Below are 15,297 nucleotides of genomic sequence, written 5' to 3'. Positions count from 1 at the left end.
TCTGGGATATTAGTTGATTACTAAGAAAAAGAAGGATGTGGCTGATGATGAATATGGTCATTATTCTTCTACGTGCCCTAAGAGAGTAAGAAAATATAATAATGAACCTTATAAGTCAAGGATGTCTAAGAATTCTCTATTTTTTGATGATGATGATGAACTTGAGGCAAGTGTGGAAAGAATTTTGAGTGCCAGTGATGAAACAAGATTTATTGCTATTAAGGAAGAAAGCTCTAAGAATAAGAAGTTAGAGAAGAAAGAGAATTAGTATCACAAGTTGAGAAGAATAAATTTTATTGGATTATAGATAGTAGTTGTTCTCATCATATGACTAGAGATATGAATAAGTTTATTGAATTCAATAGTTATGATGGAGGAATAGTTAGAGTTGGAAACAATGTAACTTATCATATTAAAGGAAAAGGATCTATTACACATGATGGAAAGACTAACATTGATGATCTTTACTTTCTTGATGATTTGAAACATAATATTTGGAGTGTTGGACAACTAGTTGACAAGGGATATTAGTTATAATTCATAGAGAAGACATGCATTATCAAGCACAAAGATGGTAAGCTGATTGGTACTAGTACAAGGACATGAGGTATTATTTTTTAGTTGAATCCTATTTTTTTTCAAGCTCTCTTAGGGTTTCCTTAGGTTATACACTTGACCAAATAGGGTTTCTACTACTCAACCTATACTCCTTAGGACTCCATTCAAGAGGTCCCAAACCATTTAATTGGTTTCCATAAATTAGGTAGAACAAACATGCTTGCTAACTCATCAATATCACAAGTAACCCCAAATGTTCGTTTGTCTTCCCCCACTAATTTTTTGGTCATTTAGGAAGGTACTTGAAATTTATTTAAGGTCCTTAATTAGAACCAGACTTGAAACCCTAATTGAGTTCTAATTACCTAGTAAAAATGTACTCAAATTCTTGTACTAGGGCTACAAGCAATTAGCCCTCTAAATGAAGTAAAACTCAATTATGTTGCAAAACTTGTTAACATGGGGCCAAAAAAACCACCAATCTAGACACCCTTTCCAAATACCTTAAGGATTTTTGGAGTATAGGGCTCTCAATCTCTCTGTACAGCACTAGCACAATTTTTGCCTTAAAACAAGGGTTTTAAGGGCCTTGTAGGCAGTCTAATGCAAACAAGGTTTCATCTTCCTTGGGGATTCTTCCAATACTTGTCACTAGGATCGAGGTTACCCCACAACATCTCCTAACTTATTCTAAGCTCTAGTTTAAGTATGATAAATGTTCAACCACTCCAAATCTACTTGCTATGCATTATGATCCCTAACCAAGGTACTTAGACTTGCCTAGGGTATCACTTCAAAAATAGCTCCTTAGTATTCTAGGGCCCTAGATTCACTATAAAAAAATGTACATGGAGCCATGTTCCAAATCCAAAAATGTTGTACAGTAGCTATAGTAGGAAGTGGCCCTATGACCCCATTCTTGCAAACAACTTGATTCAAAACAACAGAATAGTGGAAACAAAAACAATTTAATCAAGCACCAAAACTCTATGAAAATGAAAAACTAAGCCTATAGAAAATCTCAAAAAAACCTACTTCAAAACTTATAATCTAGAAAAATCCAAATCTAATCCATAGACAAGCCAAGATTACTCAAAAACATAAAACTGTTACTAAGAACTTTCTACTCAATCTGTACAATCCAAAAACTAACTTCTCCAACCCCTTGAAAAAGTTGAGAATGCCCTCATATATTATTACCATGAGCACTCCTAAATTTTCTAGATAGTTATCTCTTATTCTTGACAAAGTTTCACAAAATGCAAGAAAAGTTGTACAACATTGATAACAATTGAGGAACTTTTACATCTTGTTGAGTTAGACCCTCAAATTTTCTCCAAAGGTCATAAAATTTTGCATAATATCCAAATAGGACTTAAAACACCTAAATATGACCTCAAAACCTCTATTTGACCATTCTACCCTTCTAGGCCCCAAAACACCTAGTTTGGCCTAATATGCAACAAGGAGCAACTTTGACTATTTGGGTTTGACAAACCTAATACCCACACTCTTAGGACTACATGAGTGAGTTTATTCACCTAATAGTATGGCTAGAACCAATACAATACAAAATCCAAAAGGGAGCCTTAGGTCTTCTTAGCCCACCTAGGTGCCCAAACACCATACTCCACCATAGAGAAAAAAAACTATGTCACTCCTACAGACAAGAGGTCTATGCTAATGCCCATCTTTTTGAAGTCTTCTATAGAAGTCCATGTGGCTTCTAAGTCTAGTTGGTGTCTCCACTTGATAAGGTGCTCCATGTACACCTTGTTCTGAGTGGGTTTCTTGACTCCTAAGTCTAACACCTTTTCAGCTTCCAACTTGTTAGTGGAAGGGACTACTGTAGGTTCCAAATTATCTTGAAGTCTTTGACTTTTGTGAGAATTAGTAGACCATGGACCTTAGAACTAAACCAGGTCTTACACATTAAAAATTAGAGATATGCCCAAATTTGATGGTAAATCAACCTTGTATGCATTTGCCCCATATTTTTCTATGATCGTGCAAGTTCCTGTTCTTTTCATCTGCAAGCTAGTAAGTACACCTTTCTACAAAATTGCCTTGTTTAAGTGTACCATGAAATAATCTCCACTGGAGAACTAAATGTCCTTTCTCCTTTTATCTACCTTGGCTTTCAACTTTTTTGTATCATCTTGAATGGTCTTCCTAACCTACTCTTGTATTTCCTACATTGTTTGGGTGAAATCATTAACATGCCCACTCCTATATTTCATGCTTCCAAGATTTCTCAACTCACATACACCCCTAGGAGGCATGCCATAGACAATTTCAAATGGAAATCTCCTTGTGGTCCTATTCTTGCTATTATTATATGCATACTCTACTTGGGAGATAACCATATCCCATGCTTTCCTATACTACTTAGTTAGGAACCTTAATAGATTACCTAGCATCTTGTTGACCACCTCAATCCAACCATTAGTTTTAGGATGGTATGCAAATTTAAATGAGAAGTTTATGCCAAGTCTGCTCCATAAAGTCTTCCAAAAGTGACTAATGAATTTCACATCCCTATCTGAAACTATGCTCAATGGAATACCATGAATCCTCAAAACCTCTTTGAAGAACAAATGTGAAATGCAGCTTTCATCATTAGTAGTTTTACATTGAATAAAGTGGCCCATCTTGTTGAACTTGTCAACAACTACATAGACATTGTCATAACCCTATTTTGTCTTGCACAATCGTATTATGAAATCCATGCTCACACATTCCCATGGCCTATTTGGGACTAGTAAGAGCTAATTAAGACCTTCATTATTCATCCCACCTTTAGCTTTCATACATATCATGTAGTGTTCCACATACTTGTTTTCCATATCTGACTAATTTAGGCCAATAGTAGAATCTTTGGACCAAATCTAGAGTCTTGCTCACACCAAAGTGTCCATTGAGACTCCCATTATGTTTCTCATGTATTAGGTTATCTCTTATTGATCCCCTTTGTACACACAACTAATTACCCTTAAAGAGCAACCAATTTTTTAAGGTAAATTTAGAATACTTTCTATGAAAGTGGTTCTCAAAATTAGAACATACCTTGTATGCCTCTATAAATTCTTCATCCTCCTTATAGAGACTCTTAAAGCTCTCTATCCCAATGCTATGCAGTTGAACTTTTGGATAGTTAATAACCTCCTTCTTGAGGAATCTACAACCTTGTTCATCTACCATTTTTTGTGCTTTATAGTGAAAGTGAATGCCTTCAAGTACTCCATCCACTTCAAATGCCTATTACTCAACTTTTCTTGAGTATTGATGTAGCTTAAGGCCTAATTATTAGTAAATACAAAAAAATCCTTGGGCAATAGATAATGCCTCCACTTCATAAGGGACTAAACTAAGGCATAAAGTTCAAGGTCATAGGAAGAATATTTCTTTTTGGCTTCATTGAAATTTTCACTACAGAAGGCTACTAGCCTACCTTCTTGACTCAACATTTCCCCTACTACTAGGCTACTTGCATCACACTCTAGGGTGAAGGGTTTTTCAAACCTAGGTAGCTACAAAATAGGTTGGGTAGCTACTTGCTTCTTAAGCATCTCGAATAATTTTTTAGCTTCTAAGGTCCTCTGGAACTTGGACTTGACCCCACCCTTTATGGTATCTAGTAAAGGTGCACATATACCACTAAAATTTCTAATGAACTTCTTATATAATCTAGCAAGACCATGGAAACTCCTTACCTTAGTTGATGTAGTAGGTGGTGGCCAGTTGAGGGTTGCAACAACATTCTCTTTATCCATCTTTAGGGTTCCCTTGGACACCACAAAACCTAAGTACACAAGCTCTTTCTTGAAGAAGTCACACTTATCAAAGTTGATAGAAATGTTTTTTCTCATGAAGCCTCTACAATACTTCCTCCACATGCTTGATGTATTCCTCGTTAGTTTTTTTGAAGATGAGTATATCATCTAGGTATACCACCACAAATCTCCCTTTGAATTCTTTAATCACTTCACTCATGAGCCTCATGAATGTGCTAGGAGCATTAGAGAGACCAAATGGTCTTGAATGTTATCTTCCATTCATACCCCTCCTTAATCTTGATTCTGTGGTATCCACTCTTCAAATCCAATTTGGTAACATATATGGTCCCTCCAAGGCAATCCATGAGATCCTTAATCCTAGGTATGGGAAACCTATACCTAATTGTGATCCTATTTATGGCTCTTGAGTTTGTACACAACCTCCATTTTCAAATTTTCTTGGATGCTAGTACAACAAGGACTATGCATGGGCTTATGCTCTTCTTAATCAAACATTGGTCCATCAATTCTTACACTTGTCTTAACACTTCCAATATTTAGTCAGGAGTGATCTTTTATGGGTCTTTGTTAGGTAGGGATGCACCAAGAACAAAGTCTATTTGGTGGCTTATGACTCTTCTAGGGGGTAGGGTACTAGGAGTTCCATCACTTACTATGTCCTTGTATTTCTCAAGCAATGTGTATACCTCCTTTGGTAATGGTTATTTGATTATATTATCCTCTCTTTTAGACTTCAATACTACTGCATAACCCTTACCCTCCTCATACTTGAGGTCCTTGACAAATTAATTTCCAATACACAAAAAGACACTTGGCACTTTAGATTATGATGCTTCTTCTTCCAATAGGGACTAGATCTTAAAGGTTCTGCCATCCCTCTTAAATGAGATGGAATTTTCCAATCCATCATATACTACTTCTCTATCAAATTACCAAGGTTTTCCTAATAGTAGATGGTAAGCATACATGAGTAGGATGTCACACAATAATCTGTCCTTATACCCTAATATAGAAAAATCTACCCTTGTTTGTTCATTCACCAGAATACTTTGACCCTTATTGACCCAAGTAACTTTGTAGGGATTCACATGACGTATCTTGGTCAACTTGAGCTTATTGACTACTTCCTCTAATATTATGTTTTGGATAGATCCAGAGTGTACTACCACTTTACATATCTTCCCTAGGATCTTACATCTTATCCTAAATAGAGCCCTCCTATTCTTCAGATCATTAGGTGATGGTTTCTTAAGTAGTACCTTTATAAACATAATCTTTTCACCCTTCTTTGATTTTATGTGGTCCACTTTAGAGTCCTTTCTGTAGTTGTCCTCTTAAACATTCCTCTTGTCATGGTTAGAAGAAGAGGGCTTATCAAGGCATCTATGTGTTGGATGGCTTAGTTGTCTATAGTTACAACACTTCATGGTGGAAAAATAAGAACTATTCTTGCCTAATCCTCTACCTCTATTTGAACCACCTTGGTTACCCCTTCCTCTACCATAACCTCCTCTAGGATTTCCTTTGTTGTCTTTCTTCGTAATTTTTTTCTCACCTTGGTTCATCTGCTCATCTCCTTTGCCTTGGCAACCTCCTCTTTTTCCTCTCTAATTTATGCTTTTCCTTTATCCTTGAAGTTGGAGTCTCCTTTCCTTTTATTCTTTTCCTCCACCTTCAGAGCTAGTTGGTAGTACCTTTAGACTATATTAGGTTCCCACTGTATGCATAAAAGTGTCACACTTCTATAAACCATTCTTCTTAAGAGAATCCATAGAAGAGGGAGTCTCAAGAGCTGGCTTATAGCTCTCTATCTATGATGTGCAAAGGCTATGAGATGGTGGCTCTCAAATGAACCAAACTATGCAACCCTTGCAAGGTGCACCATAGAACGAGAGATTCAAAGAGTAGAGGAAAAAGTGCCAATATCCAAGAATATAGAATAAATGCAATGCAAATGAAATCTATTCTAAATGAAATACAAGATAAAAAAAGAGAACTAAGATAAAGCATAAAGGAAGCTAAGATAAAAAAGTATGCCATAATGTAAGTAGAATGAGAGCTAAGCTAAAATGCAAAAAATGCAAGAATGCTCCATGTCTCCAAAATCACCAAGAAAACCTACAGCATAACAATAGAATGAGAGACTAAGATTTTTTGAATAAGGAGAGAGCCCTCCCTTTTAAAGAAAAATGGATGGAAGAGATTAAGGGGCAAAAGAGGAATAATTAAGGGAGGAGAATACATCTTAAGTGATCCATGTGCACAAGCATCTCAACCAATCACAATTAATGGTTGACTTTTGAGAGGGTTTGAAATGTGTGGAGGAGAATTAAAGTTATTTTTAAAGTAGAAGATTCCTCTCACATAGAAAAATGTGCATTCATGTGTAGACAAAAATGCATTTTCTTTTATTTATAAAATAGGAATAATGCTTTATGTGTGCACACTTAGGATAAGAGATGAGTGGAGAATTTTATTTAATTAAAAGGGAGACATGTTCTTTTAATTAAATATGAACTTGGGATAAAGTGGACATACCATAGGTTATAATTGAATAAATAGATTTTTGAGGATTTGATAAAAAAAATCATTAGATAAATTATGGAAAAATGCTAGAAAGGGGGTTCATAGTCTAGATGACCATTTTTAGTTGATTACATTTGCCCCTCTTTGACTAATCTATGATCGGTCTGAGAATACGTTATGTCAAAGAATGAAGAGGCTAAGATGATAGAGAGATCTGATTATAAAGAACAAAGCAAAGAGAGATAGCAAATCCTAAATGCATAGCCTAATAGCGATAATACTAAACACTAGGAAAAGTAGATAGATCAAGAGAAAATAAATAGTTTTAATAGAAAGAAATTTGCAATGATGATAGAATATTCATTCCCCCTCAGAATCAAAATCAAAATGAGATAGAGGAAATGTAGAAATAAGCTAGATTTGACCAAATCAGAACAAAGAAAAGTTCATGATGATAGATAAGAGATTAAGACCAAAGAGTGACCACCAAACTATGAAGATATGCCCCAGTTTGACTAACTTTGACCAAGAAATATAAAGCATAAGAATTATGTCAAGTGGAAGAGAGTAGAAATGATGAAGAAATGATGATTTCCCCTACAAGATTCAAAGATTAAGCCTCAATAGCAAGAAAATACAAGAGAAGGATGAATGTAGTTAGCTAACAAGTCCATGAAAGATAAAGAAAAGAGCCCTCTTAACATGCAAAATGAAAAGCTAAGCTAGAATGAATATTAGAATGCAAGCTAGTATGAAAAGGTGCAATTGCAAGGGTTACATAAGTAGGTCCTATTTTTTATCATCAAGCCTTATTAGGGACATCATAAGATTATACAATCATCACTAGTAAAACTATGAGGATATGAATATGATCTACATCAGATAGAAATGTGGGAATCCAACCTAAGCATCAAAGACATGAAAGTCAAGATGACTAATACAATTAGATTTCCTAAGTTTAGTATAGCAAGATTACACATGTATCAAGGCATAAGTACCAAGATAACCCCTAAGTGTGGTCTTGCAAAAATAGACAAGGATGATACGTTGTAGGTCCAAAGTGTTATGTAGGACAAGCATGAATCCTTTAAACACCTTAGACTAACAAAGTATACCCACAAGTAGAAAGCAAGTAAAACATACCCCATGCCCCTAGTCTTCTAGTCCATGATATCCTCGAAAGACTTATTAGGGAGGGAACACATAGCAAAGAAACCATCATAGATGACACACAAAGAAGATAAAGTTCATCATAGCTTAGTAGTTTAAGTGTTTAAGTGTGTGTGTGTGTAAGTCACTTGGCTATTTCTTCAAAGCTTGATCTTGATAGTGAGAAATATTGCAACATCAAAGACTGTAGGTTCACTGTCTGAAAGTGTTAAGAAACACTTAATGTCTAGTTTGGGGGGTAGTGTTGAGAAACACTATTTTGCAAGTTGCCAAAGAAACCCTAATGCATAAGGAGACCTTAAATAGGCTAAGAAATCATGCCCCCAAGACACAGACAAGAAATAATTGCAAGCTAGGAAATGTGTTATAGAGTGCATGATTGAGATTGATAGACATAGGTGAAAGGGTCTCAAGTAGCACTTATTTCCAAGTTTTCACCACTTGGAAAAAAATTTTGAGAACTTTTTTTCAATTTTTTTTTTGGTGATACATCAAAGTGCCTATTGCTAGGTTTTCACTAAGATGATCATTTTTTTACGATATTTTCTAATTTTTAGGATTTTTTCAGCATCATATATGATTTTTTGGATTTTTTAGAATAACTTAGAGATTACTAGTTCTCAAGCAAGATCACATCATTTTCTCCCAATGTCTAACAAGGTATAGGACATGATGGAGAAACAAGCTAGTGGATAAGCAGAGATGGATAAGAAAAAAATATGAAGCAAGTGAAAGTGATCCTCAAGGACTGATTCCTCAAGAGTACCCAAGCTAGGGAAGGTGGTGAAATAGCCATATGAAGCATGTTCTAGATAAGCAATGGAAGTAATGAGCAAGATAGCATGTAGGATAAGTGGTAAAGCCAACAAGTGAGATAGCATGAACTGTGTAGTCCAAAAGAGTAGCCATGTCATGACACCTATGAGAACCATGTTCTATTTATTGTGATCAAGACCAAGGGGTCAACTAAATAGGGTAGTGATGAGATAGATAAATAAGAATAAAGCTTAGAATTCCAGGCTATGAGTGAATGAGAGAGCACAATAGGAAATCTTGTGGATAAGATAGCCAATATGCAAAGATAGCTCAACATTGTCAAGATCAAAGAGAGAAGATGGGATAGATGGATGATGGAAGAATTATGCATGATGCTTGTTTACTAGGTTTTATCATGGTACTTATCCAAGATGCCACAAGAAGTAGTTTTCACCATAGGATGAATTTTATTTCTCTTTACTTTTGCTACCAAGGTGCCACAAGAAGTGGTTTATACAAAGGCACATTTTCATTTTTTTTTAAAAATTTTTTATCTTTTTCTTTTTTTTTTTAATTTTTAGAAAGAGCTCAAGCTGTTTGAATGTAGATAGTGCTCCTATAGGAAAGATAAGTCATGATAAGCCAAGACCATAGAAAGGTATGCTCAAAGATGTTAATAGGGTGATGAAAGAGAAATGGTAGTAGGAAGAATATATTGAGGATAAGAGTTCATGTATAGAAAGTAAGTGTAAGCTTTAGAGGATTTCATGAGGGTAGCTAAAATATTGGACAAGATCAACGTTGACACACACCTTGAAGGGTATTGGAACGATGGAGGAATCATGGATGAAATAGCTTGAGGTTTAGATGTATGAGGTGGTAGAAGAGATTTGGAAAAAAGTGGAGTGGAAAAGCTTTGGAATATTTTTAGGAAGATTTTTGGAAGAAGATGGAATGGAAGCCTTTGGAAGCTTGAATGTCAACTTTGAATTATTTTCAATATTCAAGTCTTTTTAAAGAGATTTGGGAATCCATATAACTTTAGATTTTCCTTTGGATAGTTCAAAACACATTTCTTCAATAATGGGTTTAGGAATCCATATTTTATTTGATTTAGCTCTTTTAATAGTGAACCTTTGTGGTCTCTTGAATTTCTTCTTTGCATTCACATGTCGATTAGATGGGACATAGTGATCTTTATTTTTCAATGGATTCTTATGTTTATTCTCACTTCCAAAGGACTTGGGATTTGTAAATAAATAAGAATCATATGACTGGTTTAGATGGATAGATGGGGGGAAATTCATGAAGGACGAGGGTCTTTTTTGATCTTGAGGCATGATGAGAGAGCTAGGAGTGGAAAATGTAGGAGATGAAGGAACATAAGGTCCCAATATAGATGGAAGGTTTGAAAGGCTTTAGCTTTGATGGATGAGGACCAAGGATAGAATTAGGATATGCAAATGGATAGTGGAAATGGATATTAACATCTTTAGAGTGAGAAACATGGTCACAACCATCAATAGGCTCATGAGTAGCTTTGATAGGAATAACATTTTTAATAGGAGAACTTGAAGCTTGAGCACAATTTTGAAGTGGATATGGAGAAGTAGAACATGAGGGGATGCTTTGATCTTGAAAAGTAGCTTTGAATAGCATAGGAAGAGAACTTTTCTCATAATTTTCAATAGGCTCAAGGGAAATAGTGGAGGTGGTGTCTTCATCATACTTAGGAGGTGAACAAGATATAGGATATGGAGGGGAGAAATCTTGAAAGAGATGAAAGGGTGCTTGATCTTGATCTTTCTTGACATTTATAGCTTTTTCTTTTTGAGAGTCCTCTTAACATGGAGCCACTTCCAAGGAAAAGGGAGAATGAAGAGTGAGTGGAGTAGTGCTTGGATCTTTAGGTTTAGTGGCATGGAAAAGGTTTGCAGCCAAGTGAAGGTTAGCTTGAGTTTCTTTTAGAGGTAGCCCTTGAGGATAAGCATAGCGTAAGTGAAAAGCATTAGGTTCTTTATTTGATAGAGGCATGATGGAAGGATTTGAAGTATTGGGAGGAGTGTTGGAAGAAGTGGAGGTATCAAGGAAACTATCACTAGACATAGGTTCATTGATATGATCTTTCTCAAGAAAAGTATCTTCATCAAATGAATCATTAGAGGTATCAATAATTCCATTATCAATAAGATATTGGATTTTATGTTTTAGCTCAATGCAATCTGAAGTACTATGCTCATTATGTTGATGATAAGTACAATAGATATCCAAGAATAGGTTTCATATGAGCTATACTTAAGTAACGTGATGAGCTTGGTGCCAAGAAGTGTTTTTTGTAAAGTGTCATCATAAGAATCTTCCAAGGGAGAAAAAGTTATATCAAAAATATGTATAAAGTCCTTTTTTTGTTTCTAAAGTGAATGGTATGCATCCATGTTTTCATCATTGTCTTGGTCAAAGATAGGTCCATCATGATAGCTTGGAATAGGCTCAAAAAAGTTATCACTTTATTTATGTCTAAGGAGGTCTTTAGATCTAGAAGATGAAGACATTTGATGTCTTGGATTAGAATATGTAGACCTTGAAGAAGATGAACCATGTGTAAAGATCATTTATCTCTTCTAGTTCTTTGTATTGAGCATATAGATCTTGAAACTCTTTTGTGGCATGAAGGATATCATGGTCATCTAGATTTGGTTGAGGTTTGGTAGCACAAGGTTTGAATTCCATAGTGGTAGATAGATAATCAAACATGAAGGAGACTAGAGGAACCTAAGAAGGTGACACAAGATAGCTTGATCCAAACTAGAGAGCTAGAGTATTCACTTGTCAATATAGTAAAGATAGAGTAAAGTGACTGGTCAAGAAAAGTGTCCAAAAACTCAAGACACCAATGACTCAAGTCAAGAGCTAGGAAAGAAGCCCAAATAACCAAATTAATAGAGCAAGTGGGGTGACAAGTGAACAGCTTTCCCAACCCAAGAGTGTAGTCAAGAAATCAAGGTAACCATTTTAGCAAAAAGATAACTAGCAAGTAGACATAGACCATGAAGATAGAAATACCAAAAGCACTAAGACCAAAGAGCCACTTTAAGCATGTTTAAGTACAAGAGACATAACAAATCAAAGCCAAATGATGAAACTCCCTTTAGTAAGCAACACAAGAAAATGTTTGCACTTGATGTTTTGACTTGGTTGACAAAGTTTGACAATAGTTGATAGCATAGAGAGTTTGATGTTCAAAAGTAATTTCTTTTCAAGCAAGATAGTGACACATGGAGTAGTCTTCAAAAAATCAAGCAAGGGACAAAGAAACCTTGCATGATACAAGCATATGTGAGGTCTCAAAATAAATCCCTTGAACTATCATCATGTATATGTTCAAAATATTTTCACAGGTATAGCACATTCAAGAACACATCAAGCAATATCTACCTAAAATTCATGGTTCATTACTCAACAACTTGGCCCATGCTTGATGCTCCTTCACCTCACACCAAGTGGTTATCCACTAGAGATATTGGATTTTTCATGGAAGTGGCATAAGCAAAACCAAAGGAACACAGATGGTGAGTGTAAAATCTTCAAGTGATCTAGGTAGTCCACTAGGGTCGATCCTTGCACCAAGGAGTTAAGTGGCAAAATAGGGTAGCTACTAACCTAGGGTGTTTAGAAAGGGCTTATGTTCATAGCGTTCCTCTTGCTCCCAATTACAGGACACCCCACCTTGAGGTGGGTAATAGACCTCACAGTCAGAAGAGCACCTTAAGCATTCTTGCCTAGTGATCTCCTTATGGTCAAAATCCCATAAGTGATCACACTAAGCGAATATAAACACTACATCTACCAAGTTTTTGTGTCCTTGATAGTCTTGAGTTTATAGTAGGTTGGAAGAGCTAGGTAATTTGCTTGTCCCCACTTGGGTCATTCCTCTCAGGTTGTCTGAGAGAAGGCCCTCTAAAGGATTCTAACTATCACAAAATGGATCCACTCTCAAGGGTCATGATTTTTGATTCACCTTAAGGGTGAAGAGAATACTCTCCTACCTGGATTTCTTCCCCCAAACATGCTAATAAGATTCAATTACCCACTTGCTTTCAAAATCCAAAGGTGGGTCAAGATTTCTAATTCATCACAAGGGTGAAGAACATACTTTTCTATCACCAAGAAATCTCAATTGCAAGTTTAATGTGCCTAAAAAAAATGAACAACTAGTAGATGTTACACATGAAAAAAAAAAAATCGAGTTGGATTTTTATGCATTGGGCAGCCCTGCAAAAAAGTGTTAGTAGTAGCCCTTGTGCATTTGAAGCTTTGACAAGCATTCTTTTTTAGCAATGAAAATGAGAAACTTCCTATAAAGAAAAAAAGGTCAGGGGATAACAACCAAGTAAAACCTGAAAAAAGAGTGTTTAGTTTTCTCAAAAATCCAAGTCATCTTCCAACCAAGTGCATGCAAAGAAAGTGCAAGTTAATCACAAATGCTCTCATTTTTACTCTTTGATTTTGACCTAGTCAACAAGATTGGACTTGTTTGCTATGATTTTGGATTCAAAAATAGAAATGAAAAGAAGATACCCCTACTAAAAACTAGAGGGCTTCCCAAAACTGCAAGAAATTCAAAAAAATCTCTCCATTTGTGCTCTAGGGACCCATTTTGTCAAAACTGACCATATTTATCAAATCGGGGTTTTGATCCTTAATACAACCTCAAAATTTAAAACAAAAAGAAAGTGCCCCCCTAGAATTCAAAAACCTTTTTGAAAATATATTTTTTTAAAAAAAATTTACTGATTTGTGACCAGAAATGACTTTTTATGAAAAATAAAGAAAAATTTATAACTGATGCGAATCAAATCAAACTGGTCTAAAAATCATACTGAGACATCTTAGACACATAGATAACCTGAAAAAAAAAAATTAGAACCAAAATCTAAGTGGTTTAGGAGATATGATCAAATTTTCAAACAAACTAGGTTTTTGGCCTTCAAACCAATCTGCATATGGGTTAGCATTAAAACCAAAGTGAAATCTCTATAAAACCACTTGATTAGATCCAATATGCTTCTATAAAAAATTAGAAATGAGAAATGAAAGAAAATAGTTCTAGAAACTTGCTTCAAGCCCCGCGGTGGGCACCAAAAATGTGTGCATAAAAGTGTCACACTTCTATAAATCATTCTTCTTGAGAGAACCCATAGAAGAGGGAGTCTCAAGAGCTGGCTTATAGCTCTCTATCTATGATGTGCAAAGGCTATGAGATGGTGGCTCTCAAATGAAGCAAACTATGCAACCCTTGCAAGGTGCACCATAGAACGAAAGATTCAAAGAGTAGAGGAAAGAGTGCCAATATCCAAGAATATAGAATGAATGCAATGCAAATGAAATCTATTCTAAATGAAATGCAAGATAAAAAAGAGAATTAAGATAAAGCATAAAGGAAGCTAAGCTAAAAAGTATGCCATAATGTAAGTAGAAGAGAGCTAAGCTAAAATGCAAAAAATTCAAGAATGCTCCATGTCTCCAAAATCACCAAGAAAACCTGCAGCATAACAATAGAATGAGAGACTAAGATTTTTTGAATGAGGAGAGAGCCCTCCCTTTTAAAGAAAAATGGATGGATGATATTAAGGGGCAAAAGAGGAATAATCAAGGGAGGAGAATACATCTTAAGTGATCCATATGCACAAGCATCTCAACCAATCACAATTAATGGTTGACTGTTGAGAAGGTTTGAAATGTGTGGTGGAGAATTAAAGTTATTTTAAAAGTAGAAGAGTCCTCTCACATAGAAAAATATGCATTCGTGTGTAGAAAAAAATGCCTTTTCTTTTATTTATAAAATAGGAATAATACTTTATGTGTGCACACTTAGGATAAGAGATGAGTGGAGAATTTTATTTAATTAAAAGGGGGACATGTTCTTTTAATTAAATATGAACTTGGGATAAAGTGGTCATACCATAGGTTATAATTGAATAAATAGATTTTTGAGGATTTGATAAAAAATAACCATTAGATAAATTATGGGAAAATGCTAGAAAGGGGGCTCGTAGTCTAGATGACCATTTTTAGTTGATTAAACCCACAAACTAAGCTCCTATTGGATGTTCCACTTCAAATTGCCCAAATACCTTGCCACCTTTATTGTCTCCTCCTCATTTCTTGGATCTAAGGCACAACCTCTAAAACCCCTATATATAAGAGGCTACATCCAAGTCTTTCAACTTGGTAACCATGGCATCCAGGTGGCTTCAATATTCTTGTCCATGCTGATCCTCTCATCTTGCACATACTTCCACCATGTCAAAGTTGAGCCCCTAAGTCTTGGCTTAGCTAGTTTGACCTTTTGTGACTCTAATACCCCTTCAGACTCAAAAAGATTCTCCATTCCATTCAACCAATCCATCATTGCATCTGTATCCATCTTCCCACTAAATAGTGGCACACTTTCCAAAGATTTCCCTCCCAGGGCATTCATAGCTTTCAA

This window comes from Cupressus sempervirens, chromosome 10 (genome assembly GCF_028749045.1).
Source record: "Cupressus sempervirens isolate cs-2001-9-10 chromosome 10, ASM2874904v1, whole genome shotgun sequence".
Taxonomy (NCBI): domain Eukaryota; kingdom Viridiplantae; phylum Streptophyta; class Pinopsida; order Cupressales; family Cupressaceae; genus Cupressus; species Cupressus sempervirens.
Note: the sequence above shows the minus strand (reverse complement) of the source record.